We start from the raw sequence: 15,848 nt of genomic DNA on the forward strand, positions 1-15,848 counted from the left end.
ACCTACTCTAGGAAAGCAGAGTGGTTTTATTGCTCGTGGTTTACTTTTTTGTTTTGTTGTGTTTTTTGAGACAGAGTGCAGCCTGGAGTGCAGTGGCATGATCACAACTTACGGTTCACTGCGACCTTCGCCTCCCGGGCTCAAGCAATTGTCCCACCTGAGCCTCCCAAGTAGCTGGGACTACAGGCACACACCACCACGCCCGGCTAATTTTTGTATTTTTTTTCAGAGGCAGGGTCTCCCTATGTCGCTCAGGCTGGTCTAGAACTCCTGGGCTCAAGTGATCCATCCACCTCGGCCTCCCAAAGTGCTGGGATTACAGGCATGAGCCCCGACCCCCTGTCAAGCAAAGTGTTTTTGTCCATTACTCAATGTTAAGACTTTTAACTTCTTTATCACTATATTAAAAATGGTAATGGTACTAAATCGGCAGCAATTTTATGTTGGTATGTCAAAGGCTACCTACTATTCTACTCTTACTTACATTTTTAAGTGTTTATTGACTTACTCATTCGTATTTGGATCCTGCCCTGGGGGTACTACCCAGCACAATCAGTCTGGTCAGTAAAGTGAGATGTGATTTGTGAACCTCCAGAGGGAAAAGGAGGGGTGCGGATGGAAACACCTGGCAGAGCAGAACATCAGTCTCAACCTCTGTCCTTATCTTTGAAAGCCAAATGTAAAAAGAAACCTCCCTCCAGATCTAGATATTTTCCCTTTCGTGTTTGACCCAAAAGTTGTGTTTTCACCTATGTTCATCATTGTAACTTCACTTCTATCAGCAACCTTTTTGAAAAGTGTAGGTTTGAGGAAGAAGATGGGGGCTCTGTGTTTAAGTATTTTGAGATGAAACAGAAAGCACATAGGCCAATCTGTCTTTACTGTTCATCTTAACTAACATCATTCTTTAGGTGTTTACAGATGGACGGCTTAGATGCCTAGGATTACACATGAACTCCAGCCTAGCAGCCGTAGATAGCTGTCGTTGGCAGGACCCGTATGCATTTTTTTCACGTATCTCTGCCCTAGCCAAGATGCATTATGAGCTGTGAGAGAGCCAAGAGGTATATATACCTTTTGAAAATACTAGTGGCAGATACCTAAGATGTCTTTAGAAAGGATTTATCTGGAATTACAGGTAAATATTCGAACTTTTCAAAAACAAATGCTGTGATATGTGGCCTAGACACTATCCTCTACGATTCCTCAGGACTATATGTAACATAAAATAGGTAACTGTATATCAAATTGCCTAAGATAATTTTATACACATTTGTCTATGATGTAAAAATGCACTGCATGTGTACATGAAGGCAGATGTCTCTTCACTATAACTTGTTTTTTATATCAATTTTTTATCCATAAAAATTCAAGGACAATGCAGACACAGTTTCAGGCAATGGACAGACTATTTCAACATCAAGTACAGTTAGATAGAGCAGAAACATTACACTGTTAGGTTAATGTTCTGCTCTGGCTCAGGAACTCTCAGGTGATTTCTTAGAGTAATATTCTATGAAGTGAACCAAGGCGCCTTCAGCACAAATGCAACTAAAAAGAGTAAGTAAGATACTTGTTCCCATTCTATCAGTGCCTAGAAGAGAGGAGAAAAGGGTAGGAAATAACTACTTACTATGTGAGAGTAAAACAGCTGATGGTAAAACCTGCCAACATGTGTAGTCATCTGTGATTTAAAAGGTCTCGGCAGCTGGAGTCCCTCTCAAGGACAAACTGGGGGAGGAGAGCTCCAACTTGCCAGATTCTCCATTCAGAATTTCTGCCATTGGGGCCTTGATGGATGGTTTGCTAAAGCTTATATCCTATCTCAAAGGTGAAGAATCCTCTGGTAACTTGCCTGTAAGGCCAGAGCTTGATTTTGGTAAGGCGTATCTCATCAATAAATAATGCTTATGTTTTCACTTTCTATTAACATGAACATTATTTACCAAGAAAATACAAGCCAAACAGATACCATGTACATTTCAAAAAGTCATTACACAGAGCCTCCCCTAAAAGAAATATAAGCAGCCAGGCACGGTGGCTCATTCGCCTGTAATCCCAGCACTTTGGGAGGCTGAGGTGGGCAGATCACCTGAGGTGAGGAGTTCGAGACTAGCCTGGCCAACACAGTGAAAACCCATCTCTAGTAAAAATACAAAATTAGTGGAGCGTGGTGGTGGGTGCCTGTAATCCCAGCTACTCAGGAGGCTAAGGCAGGAGAATCGCTTGAACCTGGGAGGCAGAGGTTGCAGTGAGGCGAGATCACACCATTGCACTCCAGTCTGGGCGACAAGAGTGAGACTCCATATCAAAAAAAAAAAAAAAAAAAACATAAAAAAAGAAATAAAAGCAAACTGTGAGATATCTTTGGGTTTCAGATTTATAGGACCAAAATGGAAGTATTCTAGAGAAGAAAGGTATAGTTTGATTGTCTAGGGCAGTGGTTCTCAAAATGTGGTCCTGGCACCAAGAGTATGGGCATCACGTGGCTATCTGTTAGAAATGTAAATTCTCAGGCCTTCCCTCAGATCTCTGAATTAGAAACTTTGGGGGTGGGGTCTTTAAGGTAATTCTGATGTCCACTAAAGGTTCAGAACCACTGGTCTAGGAAAAAGAAGGATGAAGGTAAAAAACATTCATTAATTAATATACCTGCATTGAGGTTCAGATGGAAAAAAATATATAGTGCATAAACCTTGGGAAAAAGGCCCAGTGGAATTCTGACAGGTACTAAAGGTACCAGGACAGACCAAAATGCCAAGCCTGACAAACACTTAGCATGTTACCTACCTGAGTACAATACAGAAGTTTAACAAAGTAATTTATAACCTAGACAGTACATAAAGCCACCTTTTGACTTGGGCCTTTCCTGCCTACTAGTTAAAAAAAAAGGATTGTTTTTAATAAAGCCAAAGTCCATTTTTAGAGCTGTAATCTACCTAAAATGATCAGTTGGGTTTCAAGCTGGGTCCATAAAGTCCCTGAAGTCATATCCAGAATTCCATGTCTATACGAAGTTTTTTGGTGATGATGGGACATAATGGGACATAGAAGAGGAAACATTTGGTCTATAGCTTTCCACAGATTTTCAGAGGGGAATTGAGTCCACACATCTCTCCACCACCACCACCCAAGTTAAGAACCACTGACCTGACCTGTGAGTTAATTTATGAGATCAGCAGAGGCAGTTTATCACAGTAGAAGACTAAATGTTTGGGCTCTGGAGTCAACCAAAAAGGTACATATCCCAGCTCAGCCACTGAATAATGGCTTTAGGCAATTTACTTCAAGTCTTTAAGCCTGTCTCCTCTTCCTATCCTGCCTCTTAAGGCTGTAGGAAGCTAATGGGGAATCAGACATGTAAAATACTTAGCACAGTGTTTGGCACATGAGTACTCAAAAAATATAAACTTTATTGTAACAATATTACTACTAAACAAAATGTATTGCTGGGTACATAATGCTTAGTGGTGTATCCATTTAACAACTGGTATTTGAAACATTGACAAAACATTCTATAACGTAAAATGGATACAGTTCAAGTTTGTTACAATGCTCTGTGAACTACTCAAAGTAGCAGAGTCTTAATGCTTGCTTGCACAGTAAGGTCACTGCCTCTGTTCTCCCTGCAGCGCCCCTGTGTGTCTTCCATCACATCACCAATGGAAGGGCAAAACTGTCCTTTGTTACTCAACACTCAACACTTCACGGCCTTTACTGCCATCGTATCTACTTAAGAGAGCGCCCTGTGAGTTGTAGGGCAGTAACTACTATGCTTTATTTTGGACTAAAGCACCGTTTTTAAAGACATTTTACTTATCAGGTGGAAATCTGAATTCATTCAACCGTAAAAAATATTGTTACCTTTTGCTGATTCCCTGTTCATAACAAAAGTTAGCACTGAACAAGAGAAAGGACAAGAAGAAACTGACAAGGTCCTGAAACTGCATATTTATACACAGTGCATAAGATTTGAATTTTTATTCTCTCCCATGAAAACAGACATAAAATTACTAATTTCTAGCAACTAGAGGCTTAAAAAATAAACCAGAGAAAGAATAATCTCAAATTGCTGACAGGTTACCTCTTTCAGCTGAATTTAAATTGAGAAGAATGAGTATTTCATGCCATCCAAATTATATTAGTTACCGATGATCTGAGGTTAAAAAAAAACAAACTGAGTGTTCGAGTGTATACTACATACACACATTTCCAGCAAACAGCCACAGATCTTAATGCTACTGAGTACACTCTTCTTTCATGCCTTCAGCTACTTAAATGACAAAACCAACACAAAGACTAACCTTTCAGAGATTTCTAATATGGGAAACCTACAGGGAATTACCTTTTTTTAAAAAAAAATTGTGATGTAGGCCGGGCGCAGTGGCTCACACCTATAATCCCAGCACTTTGGGAGGCCGAGGCGGGTGGATCACAAGGTCAAGAGATTGAGACCATCCTGGTCAACAAGGTGAAACCCCATCTCTACCACAAAAATTAGCTGGGCATGATGGTGCGTGCCTGTAATCCCAGTTACTCGGGAGGCTGAGGCAGGAGAATTGCTTGAACCCAGGAGGCAGAGGTTGCGGTGAGCTGAGATCGCGCCATTGCACTCCAGCCTGGGTAACAACGGCGAAACTCCGCTTCAAAAAACAAACAAAAAAAAATTGTGATGTAAAAGAAAAGATAAAGGATAAATAGATCTTCACCCAATGGAGTAGGTTCAAAGTCACCAATTTGCTTGGTTATTTTAAAATCATTAACACGTTGACTTAATCGATTTAGTCAGAATGTTTAACTGACACCCCAAAGGACTTTAAATCACAGAAACATAGGCCTAGAAATACTCATTAATTTACAATCCAACTCTTGCTTTCACAGATGAAGACTCTGAGGCTCAGAGAACTTAGGTGACCCACTGAAGGTCAAAAGCTATCTGACTCTTTAGAAAAGCCAGAAATGGTTGACAGATTGCTGTGTTTGGCTCATCGGCATCCAAGAATATCCAATTAATTCCAGGAAAAGCTAATTTTAGTTCACTATGGCCCTGGAACCCAGAAATGAACATACCTGTAGCCTAACAAACTTCAAATGAAGACAGAGCTATAAGATCAAGTCAGCTCTAATTCAGAGCCCAAAACTCACCCACCACTACACACAAAGAGGCTAGAAACTATTTTAAGAAACACCTCTGCAATTAATAATAAATGAAAATAGCCAGATTGATACCTGAAGCCAGCAGTCCTCAACCTCTGGTGTGCATCAGAATCAGTCTTCTTCCAAAAAAAAAAAATATATATATATATATACATATATATATATATATATATATATATATATATATATATATTGTCTTCAAAGACCGAATATGTAGGTCTACCTACTATAGTGTCAAATATTTGTACACTGAGGTTCTCATGAGCACTATGGTTTCAAATCTCATTTCCAGCAATGTCATTATTCTGCAAACATTACATATATAGGTATATATTAGATTTGCCCTAGTAAGGCTAAGTTTCATCTCACGAATGAAACCAGGCATGCACAGAAGGCATCATATTACACCACAACAGTAGCAGTATCAGTTTTAACTCTTAACCTGGTGAGGAAGAAGACAACTGAGTCACAGGACTTGAAGCACTCTAATTTTATGGAAACAAGAAGGCTAGTCGCCACCTGCTTTCTAACCAGGAATTTAGGAACATACCAAGTGTTTATGACACCAGGAAATGCATGAAGCAGAGAAAGTTTACATCATCTGCCCTTCTAGGCACGTGATGTAAGAGTGTTTTAGATAAGATATTAACTTTAGTAAGAGGATATTTTCCGTTTACATCTTCTATAAATACCCCTTAAGTTTACACCAGGTGGTTATAGGAAGATTCTGCAGCTCCCCAGGGCAATGGCAAAGAATGTTGCAGTGTTTCTGAGGAGCCTCATTTGCCTGATGCATGACTGTTAAAGGTACATTTCCCTACACAACCCTAAATCAGTTTTCACATTTGCATATTCCAGGTTTACTCAGGAATGCTCAACTTAAGAATCACAGGTGGTTGCTTGGTAAATCAAAGGCTCCCCAAAGATTAGGTTTTATAATGCTTCCTGAAATTTACAGCTCCACTTTGCCAGCCTGTTTGAATTCAGATGACTCCAAGTTGATCCCAAAATTATAAATCAAAGTATCTCAGAAGAGTATTATTCTATTTTAGCACTTTTACAGCTTACTCCATGCAAAGTGAAGTGCTATTTCTATGCTTTCTATTAAAAAAAAAAAAAAAAAAAGCAAGGATTTTAGCAGGACGTCTTTCGGCAGTAAACTCATCAGTTTTATTAAAATATCAAATACTTTTTAGCCTAATTTAGACTAACAAGTTTACATGCACAACACTGCCATCCCAAACAAAAGCTAAGGCGGATAAGCCAAGTGCATCCCCCCACTTCAACATTAAACAGACACACGTGCACAAGCCTTGGCTAAATGATAAATTCTAACCACTTAATGACAGGCCAGCTTTGATCAAATAACAGATAAATTTAAGAGTCATGTATTTAGAATCAGTCAGAATCCAGCAGTTCCAGTCCTGGCTCAGATACAATTGGGGTGTGATCTTAAGCAAAGTACCCTGCTCTCTCTGGGCCCCAGTTTCTTCATTTGAGAAGATTGGAGGTGTTAATAGTGGTTGCCTCTTCTCTCTGTCCTGAGGACCAAAGGAGATAATAACTGCCAAGCACTTCCACAGTGCCTGGCACACAGAGAGCACTCCACTAACGTTAGCTGTCGTTCTTGAAAGGACTGCGTCCCTTCCCAAGTCCCCGCCACACATCCAAAACACGCAAAGCAAAACTCTTTAAACAGGAAACACAAAGCTTTAATTCTGCAAGGTCCCTCCGACTGCAGGCTCTGCATCCTCCAGTTCCTCAAATGAATGAATGAGCGCCTAGGAGTGGCTCTGCAAATAGCTGTCTCTTAGGAATCACCTTTGCATACTTTAAGGTAACTGTCTTTCACCGTCAATTAAACATCTACAAGTACACCCAGAGCGAGGCACAACAGTCGTGCAAATTTCAGCGGAGACACCGAGTCCAGGCGAGTCCCCGATGCCCACAGGCAACCTCCATTCATTCTCCACGCCCCTCTGCCCCGACCCCTCTCTTTAAGTTCTGGAAGCAGTCCCACTACCGCAACCCTTCCCCTCCCGCCGGGCGTCTCTACTCTGCCCTCTGCACCTCGCGTGAACCTGTCACCCCACCAAGTGAGGGGCTGGCGAAGGGGCCCACCCCACCCCTGCCAGAGGGACCGAGGCCATGGGTGCAGCGGACCCTCGGACGCCCACGAGGAGCGAAGTGCCCGGTCCGGCCCACCTCTCCTCCTCAGGGACCCGCCAGTCCCGGCCAGGCCCGCCGGAGATAGCGCGTAATATGAGGGAGGGAAGAGCCTTTCGAACCCCCCTTCCCCGGGCTCCCTACCAAGCAAATAAGCCTCTCGCTCCAGCCCCTCCAAACCTTCCCGACTGGGGTAATGGTGCCGGGACTGCCCCAGAAAGCCCCCATAAAAAGGAGGGGGAGACACCCCCATACTCACCCACCGTCTCCTCCCCCTCAGCTGTTTACCTCACAGTCCCTCCAGCCTACAGGGCGCCGCCATCTTGGACGTACAGCACCTCCCCCGTCGTGAAAGGGCCAAGTCCGACAGCGGCCTCCGCCACAAAAAAGAGTTCCCCTCCGCGCCTCGCCTCCTTCTGGAAACGAAGGACAGACGGCCGCGCTTGGCAGCCCTGCCGGAAGGAATAGGCCCTTCCACTCATAACCGATGATGTGGGTTGGACGAGAAAAAAAGCAAGGAGGGTTTTTGATGCCAGAGGGGGCGGGGCCGGGCGGAAGGATTCCGAAAGGATGCTGCTGAGAGATCTTGTGACTCCGCGAGGAGGCAAAAAGAAGGGCCGGCGCAGCGGGAGGAGCCATGCGAGAGCCCGAGGGGCGGGGCGGGAGGTCACGTGACGGGCGGGCGGTAGGCACAGCGGAGAGGCGTAAACAAGCTGGCGGCGGCTGGGTGTGGTTGGAGCGCCCTCCCGCTTGACCCTGGAGTCGTTTCTGCCCTTCGCGCGCCTGGAACCCCCTCGAGTGTCCCTATGGGCGGTTACAGAGCAGCGATCCTGTTTCCCGGGGATCCCGCGTGGGTGAAGGGCCTGCTTGGGAGCCTTAGGGGAGTTGCAGCTCACCAGGGAAGGGGCGGAAAGCCCGGGGTCAGGGCAGCCTCCTTCCTGGGCTGAGCATTTGCAGAAGCCCGCCTCCGGGATTGTGGGGGACCCCCCTGGCTTCTGCCTTCAAATAGCTCACACTTCACACCTAGTCATGACGTCTAGAGAAAACCAACCCTAGTAGGAGGCAGCTTTCAAATCAGAACGCCTTGTCGCGTTCCCTGCTGAAACAAAGCTTTAAGTACTCTAAGCTTCAATTTCTTGACATGGGCACAATGACATTTGTGACATGAGGAATCAAAGAGATGAAGTATAGACAGCGTTGAGCCCAGAGCCCTGCGCCTAGGAAATGCTCTCTCGCTAGGTAGGTGGCCTTTATCGCGAGGCTGGATGTCATGAGCTCCAGCACGAACAGGAAGTGCTGTGAGAGGAGGCACAGTGAGATGAAGTCGAACTATGGGATCTGAAAGGCATTTTGAAGGAATGGGCATCGGGCTGGGTTTTAAAGGGAAGGTAGGTTTTATGACTTATTTTGGTCCCTATCCACTGGCCCCCAACTCTCCCGGGCACTTGAGCAGTGAACAGCCTTTATAACCATAGGTCTAGAACCATGAAGGCTTAGGAGGGAGGTGAAAATTGAACTGCTGATCCCTCTGTTTTTGCCATTAAAACCACGATGACTTTTGCACCAACCTAATAGAACCAGGGGAGGTGGCTAGTGAGAGAAGGCCGTTCCAGGCAGATGGAACCAAAGGAGCAGGAGACTAGGGGCAAGAAAGTGCTGGTGACTTGTGGGAATAACAGGTGTTATCTTGGGAACTAATCGGGTCGCAATGCAAGGCAGCCATGGTTAAGGAGGGGTCAGAGGTGTGAGCAACCAGCACCTCGGGTGCTGTCAGAATACTAAGCAGACCCCGGATGGTCCAGGGTAGGGCCGCTGCTAGCCAGTGTAGGGCCTTGGTGAGAGTTAGAAAAATGGCACCTCTGGGCTGTATTTTGGTTCCTATCCACCGGCCCCCAACCCTCCTGGGCCCTTGAGCAGTGAACAACCTTTATAACCATAGGTCTAGAACCACGAAGGCTTAGGAGGGAGGTGAAAATTGAACTGCTGATCCCTCTGTTCTAACACAGTTACTGGGGGAAGCCAAGAGTTCTAGATTCAAACGGACCAGAATCTGAATGTAGGTTTCAGCCGTCATAGATACTAACTGGATGAGCCTCGTCTCCTCACCTGCAACACAGAAGTAATAATAATGCTAGCTTATGGTGATTTGGGGTGGATTCAGTGAGACATGAAGCTCTAAGTGGCACAGAGCCTACTCCAGTTAGTGTTACTTTTGTTAACTGTTAAGGGTGGGCTGTCAGCATCCATCACTCCCAGAAGTGGGTCTGCCAAACACAAAATTCTTCTGCGTCACCACCCAAGCATAGTCTGCGTGGGGTCCAGAGGTGGAAAAGTTGAGGGAGACAGAGAAGGGTCTGGGTTCTCTCAGTTCCACCAATCTACAAACCACTTAACAGGAACAGACTCTTCCCTTTGCATTTGCACCAGGGCAGGGATTCAAGTGTGTTAGATTTCTGAGACCATCAGTGATGGGAGACCTAAGGAGGAGGGTAGCAGCAGCGCTGCTCTGGAGCTCTGACCCAGGACGCCCCCCACACCCTGACTTTCCTTGGCTCCATGACCTCATCCTGCAGGAATGCATCCGGCCACAGAGCGGAGCAGTCATACACAGAGCTCATCAATTGCTCGTTTTCCAGAGGTCATAACCACATTGTCACTGTTTGTACACTGTCTGGAAGAAGAATGGTTGTTATTATCTCAAGGTGGACCACCAGGGGCTCGTGAGAAGAGGCTGAAGATGACAGGCAGAGACAGCCCTACCACCATCTCCTACCACTTACCAGGCTGGGCCACCTAGATGTTTTCTGCTTCTCTGAGGTTGATTTTTGTCATTTGCTTAACAGACACTAATCAGACCGCTACCTTCCACACACCACCCTGGAGCTCCCTGTGACAGGGGACTTTCTGACCAGACTGTCTGAGCATAGAAGGGCTGAGCCCTGCATAGGCAGGTGGTGCTGACAGGATGCATGTCTTGGAGGACACCTGCTGCATTTGGCTGTGTGACGTCTCCCCCTTGCCTTCTGAAGAGGTGAACCTGTCCTTCCTCGATTCTTCAAGTGCTGATGGGCCTCACAATCACCGTACCAGCCCCAGGCCACAGCAGATGGACCGGGCCTGGCCAATCTGAGATGCTCATCATCGAGCTTGTTAAAAGAAAACTTAAATTTGATGAAATGTAATTGAGCAAAAAAAGAGAAACGATTCACGAGTCAGGCAACCTCCAGAATCACAGCAGATTCAGAGAGACTCCAGGGGTGAGAACAAATTTATAGACAAAAAAAAGTAAAGTGGCCTGATGCGGTAGCTCACTTCTGTAATTCCAGCACTTTGGGAGGCCAGGGCAGGTGGCTGGCTGGAGGTCGGGAGTTCAAGACCAGACTGGCCAACATGGTGAAACCCCATCTCTACTAAAAATACAAAAATTAGCAGGGCGCGGTTGCGGGCACCTGTACTCCCAGCTACTCAGGAGGCTGAAGGAGGAAGATTGCTTGAACCTGGGAGGCAGAGGTTGTAAAGAACTGAGATCGTGCCACTGCACTTCAGCCTGGATGACAAAGCAACACTTCCTCTCCCCCCTCCCCCACCAAAAAAGTAAAGTGAATTGGAAGTGAGGTACAAAAACGGCGAGATTGGTTGCAGCTCAGCGTGCACCTTATTTGAACACTCAGCAGTCTAAGAGTGGGTGGAGTATGGCTGCTGGGATTGGCCAGCACTCAGCTATTGTTACAGGTGCATGCTACTCAGTTAGGTTTTCCATTTTGTGTGCCTATTAAGCTAGGTTATGGTTTGTCCACAAAAACTCAAATAAGTAAGTACGGAATCCTTCTCAGGCCATATTTAGTTCACTTTAACAAGCTGAAATGGTTGGTCCACAGTGGACCTGTGACTTGAGCTGGGTTAGAGTGCTTCTCTGGGTCTTTAAAGATAGGTGTTTTGTTTTTTTTTTTTTTTTTTTTTTTTTTTTTGTTTTTTTTTTTTTGCGTGAGCAACATGGCTATTTATTCACCTGGGTACAGGTGAGCTGAGGCCGAAAAGGGCATTAGCAAAGGGCAGTGGGATAGGAGTTGGTTTTATAGACTTGGGTAGTTTTTTGGGGGACAGGGTGTTGCAGAGTAAGATTAGTTACAGTGGTGGGGGGTAGGGGACAAGAAGTGTACATGATCACAAGTTCAGTTACAATGGTAGAGTTGGGGGAGAGGTGTTTGCATTATCATAAGAACAGTTAAGATGGCAGGGTTGGATGAGGGGCTTGTCCGGGGAAGCTCCGCGGGGTGATCAGGGACAATGGCGAACGCAGGCAGGGCGTGGGAGACATCAGCCGAGGCAAGCAGGACTTCAGACTTTCAGGCTCCAGGCTTGCATATGGAGACCTGACAAAGGTAATAGCAGTAGGAGGCAGACAAATCCAAACACAGGTACAAAGAAAGCTGTACACCCTCCACCAGTGGAAGGAAGCTGCCTCGTGTGATGGGAAGCAGCAGTAGGGCTGAGCCAGCCTTGGAGCCATGAGCCAGAGTGGGGCAACAGGACTGATGGAGCTGTTAACACGCTGTCATCCATCAGGCTGTGGACTAAGGGACTACTGTTTTGTTTTGTTTTAAGCGCTTTTTCTCTTTCTTCCAGGGTCATTAAACTGGGATGAGGAAGCTTTGGCCTCTCCCTTCCCCAGGTCTACAGCAAGCTGTGTGACAAGTCGGGTTAAAGAGTGAAAGAGACAGAGACAGAGATGGAAAGAGAAATTCATGCCCCTATCTCCTTATTTCCAGAGTCCCTGAAACCAGCTTTGCCCTGGCCTTCCAAGTTCCATGAAGCAATAACTATTTTGGCCAATGCTAGTTTCACTGGATTTCTGTCCCTCATAAACAAAAGGCCCGGATGTAGTGGGATTCAGAGACCTTTGGAAGGACACCACCAGTCAAAAATATTGTTCATCCACTTGAATTGCTTTTTGACTTTAGCTTTCAGCTATCTGTGCGGCAGCCTCCTGGCCAGGAGCCCTGCCATGAGTGGGCATCCCCAGCAGGATGGGGTCTGAGCTTTTGCTGGCAGTCCCCAAGGCCCACGGCGGCCCTGGCCTCTCCAGCCCATCAGCTTCTCCTTGCTATCTAGCACCGTGTCGTCTAGTACCAAGGAGCGCCCGGGGGCTTCACACCGCCCTGCCTTGGCTCAGGCCATCTCCTCTCCCTCCGTACCAGATGGCCTCTGCAGCCTGTGCTGGTCGTTCTCCATTTGCCGTTCTCTGTCTGGGCTCCCCCCTAAGCCTCACCCGCTAAGCAAGTCCTCTCCAGGACCAAAGTGCGGCAGGGTCAGGGGAGCAAGGAAGAGCCTTCCCACCAGGCCTGGCCTGGCCGTGATGCACAGCTCCTGCTGTGTGGCCTGTCTTGGTGTTAATAATGGTTCCCCCAACTCACTCTTCACACTCAGAGGTGATCACGGATCCCCACAGCTCGCTAGTCCTTAGGTGCTTCAGCACCTCTTTTTTTCTCTGAAGCTGCTCACACCTGTCTTTTTAATTATCCCTTGGAGGGTGGTTCTGCTTCCCACCAGGATCCCAACTGCTACAGCTACAGCCCCGTCTTAGAGAATCTGCCTTCAGCCTGGACTACTCACTCTGAACCAAGCCAAACCCACAGATGCTTACACACACACACCTGACTGGACCTGGATTCGGGCTGAAAACCTTCCTCACACTGAGCCAGCCAGATTCTCCTTTTTGAGAATTTGTGCTGAGAGACCCCCAAGGCTGAGACATATGACGTCGGTCAAGGGTTGAAACTTTACGCAACTGCAGGCGGACTATTCAAACTGCTCCAGAAGAGGCAGGTCACTTAGAAAATGCCTCAGACAGGTGCCCGTGGGGGTTGTGCAATAAGAAGGGACCGTGCTGTTCCCTGCGGGGGGAGGGGGAGTCACATGGAGTTGGATGCAGCCACGGCCACCAGCACTCTGGACGGCAGAGTTAAGCAGGAAGAGCTGCTAAGAGCCTTGCCGAGGAAGCCAGCATGCCCAGACCAGCAAGGAGCAGCTGTGGTAACGGAGAGGAAGGAGAGCTGCAGGACTAGCCCATTGCCCAGGAGGCCTGCCCTGTATCTTTTCAATAAATTCCACTTTTTCATGCCTGTAATCCCAGCATTTTGGGAGGCTGAGGCAGGAAGATTGCTTGTGGGCAGGAGTTAGAAGCCAGCCTGGGCAACATAGCAAGACCCCAACTCTACAGAAAATAAAAATTAGCCAGACATGGTGGCATGTTACTTGGGCGGGTCAGGCAGAAGGATCACTTGAGCCCAGAACATTGAAGCTGCAGTGAGCTGTGGTTGTGCCACTGCACTCCAGCCTGAGCGACAGAGTAAGACACTGTCTCTAAAAAATAATGAACACACACACGCATGCGTGCACACACACACACCACTTTTACCTGAGCTAGATGTTTGGTTCTGTTCCTGACAACCAGTGCCACAACCGAGGCCAGAGATGGCCAAGAATGCTTTCCTTTCTTCTTTATCCAGATCACACCTGTTCCTCCAAGACACAACTCCATTGTGATCTTCACCAGGAAGTCTTCTTGGGACCCCCAGGATGGCATACAGGCCCCTGCCCTGACTCCACTACCGCTGCCAAGTGCACACCTCCATTCCTTCCACTGGACCACCTGCTTACTCCGGTTGTGCTTATGGGCCTGTCTCCCAAGTTCTCAAGAACTCTGCTGCCCCCAGGAGGTGGGATGGATAATAGGGCCCTTGAAATGTCTAGTTCAAGGTCAAAAGACAGGACCAGACTGGGACCAGTGGCTCACACCTGTAATCCCAGCACTTTGAGAGGCCAAGGCAGGTGGACCACTGGAAACCAGGAGTTCAAGACCAGCCTGAGCGACATAATGAGACCCCCATCTCTACAAAAAATTTTAAAAATTAGCCAGGCATAGTGGTGCACACCTGTAGTTCCACCAACTTGGGAGGCTGAGGTGGGAGGATCACTTGAGCCCAGGAGTTAGAAGCTTCAGTGAGCCATAATCCTGCCACTGCACTACAGCCTGGGCAACAGAGTCAGACCCTGTCTCAAAAAAAAAAAAAATTAAAAAGCCGAGAACAAACCTTTCAAGACTAAGGCTAAGTAGGAGCAGTGTCAGGGGCCAAGAGCTATTCTTGCTGCATGGACTGGTGTCCATGGCAGCTCAAGTGCCCGCAGGACTGGCGCCATCTTGGTTGGCTGTTATTTCAACAAATGAAGTTTATTGTCTCACGGTTCTAGAGGCCAGAAGTCGAAGATCAAGGTGTCGTCAGGGTTGGTTCCTTCTGAAGGCGTGGCGGGAAATCTGGTCCATGCCTCACCCCCAGCCTCTGGAGTTGGCTGGCCACCGTGAGGCTCGAGCCCTCCTCCTGCCTCGTTCGTTGGCTTGAGATGCATCACACTATTCTTTGCCTTCATGTTCACGTGACATTCTCCCTGTGAGCTTGTCTCTCTGTCCAAAATTTCCCCTTATTGTAACTACACCAGTAACATCGAATTGGGGGCCCGCCCTATTCCAGCATGACCTCAACTTAACTAGTTACACCAGCAGCAACCTTACATATAGTCACATTCTGAGGAACTGCACGTAAGGACGTCAACATGTCAGTGTTTGGGGGAATTAATTCAGCCCATAACAGGTACGAAGAGCTGAGTTTGTCACGTCATCATCCATGGTTTGTGAAGGGACCCTCTCTAATTTTTATACTTGCATTTGTTTGTTACCTTTTTTTATTTTTTATTTTTATTTTTTCTTGAGATGGAGTCTTGCTCTGTCGCCCAGGCTGGAGTGCAGTGGCATGATCTCGGCTCACTGCAACCTCCGCCTCCCAGTTCAACCTCTGCCTGCCTCAGCCTCCTGAGTAGCTGGGATTACAGGCATGAGCCACCACACCTGTCTAGTTTTTATATTTTTGGTAGAGATGGGGTTTCACCATTTTGGCCAGGCTGGTCTCGAACTCCTGACCTCAAGTGATCCGCCTGCCTCAGCCTCCCAGAGTGCTGGGATTACAGGGATGAGCCACCACGCCCAGCCCTGTTTGTTCCCTTTTATCTTCGTTCCCCACAACCAGTTTCCTCCTTGCACATAAGCAACCGTTGTCATGTATATCGTGTATCCTTTTGTCTGTATGTATCCTTGCAAAATGTGTATTTTTAATTTATGTAAGTGGAATTATGTTATAGGTGGCAATCTGTTTCTTACCTTTTCTCCCCATTCAGCATCATTTTGAAGCTCCATCTAGCTGCTGAGAATTATTCCATAATGTGAACCTGCCCTAATCTGCTTTGCATTCCCTCAGGGATTGACAACTGCCGTAGCGCCAGAAGTGACATTGTGATAAACATCACTACATACCTTACTCTATACTGTTCCCTTATGGGTCCAGCTCAGAATTTATTTGGGATACACAACCAGGAGTTAAACTGATGGGTCATAGCATACGTGGACTTACTCTTTTTTTTCCTTTTCTTTTTCAGACAGGTCTTGCTGTTGCCCAGGCTGGAGTACAGTGACT

The 15,848-nt window shown here is 46.8% G+C and overlaps 1 protein-coding gene across 9 annotated transcripts in view; it reads right to left on the bottom strand.

Moving 5' to 3' along the window:
• The window catches only part of TSC1 (TSC complex subunit 1), a 52,507-nt gene extending 44,839 nt beyond the window's left edge, over positions 1-7,668 (bottom strand). For 3 of the 9 annotated variants that reach the window (XM_012457915.3, XM_064371706.1, XM_064371710.1), the window contains exon 1: positions 7,583-7,668. The gene's annotated coding sequence lies outside the window, so the exon portion shown is untranslated. Of the gene's footprint in view, positions 1-5,229; positions 5,255-7,582 lie in introns of those variants that run through there. The other 6 variants (XM_012457916.3, XM_064371707.1, XM_012457917.3 and 3 more) reach the window with 4 other exon arrangements.
• Between the last annotated feature and the right edge of the window lie 8,180 nt (positions 7,669-15,848).

This window comes from Aotus nancymaae, unplaced genomic scaffold (assembly GCF_030222135.1).
Source record: "Aotus nancymaae isolate 86718 unplaced genomic scaffold, 86718_ANA_hifiasm-v0.15.2.pri h1tg000158l, whole genome shotgun sequence".
In the NCBI taxonomy this organism is placed as follows: domain Eukaryota; kingdom Metazoa; phylum Chordata; class Mammalia; order Primates; family Aotidae; genus Aotus; species Aotus nancymaae.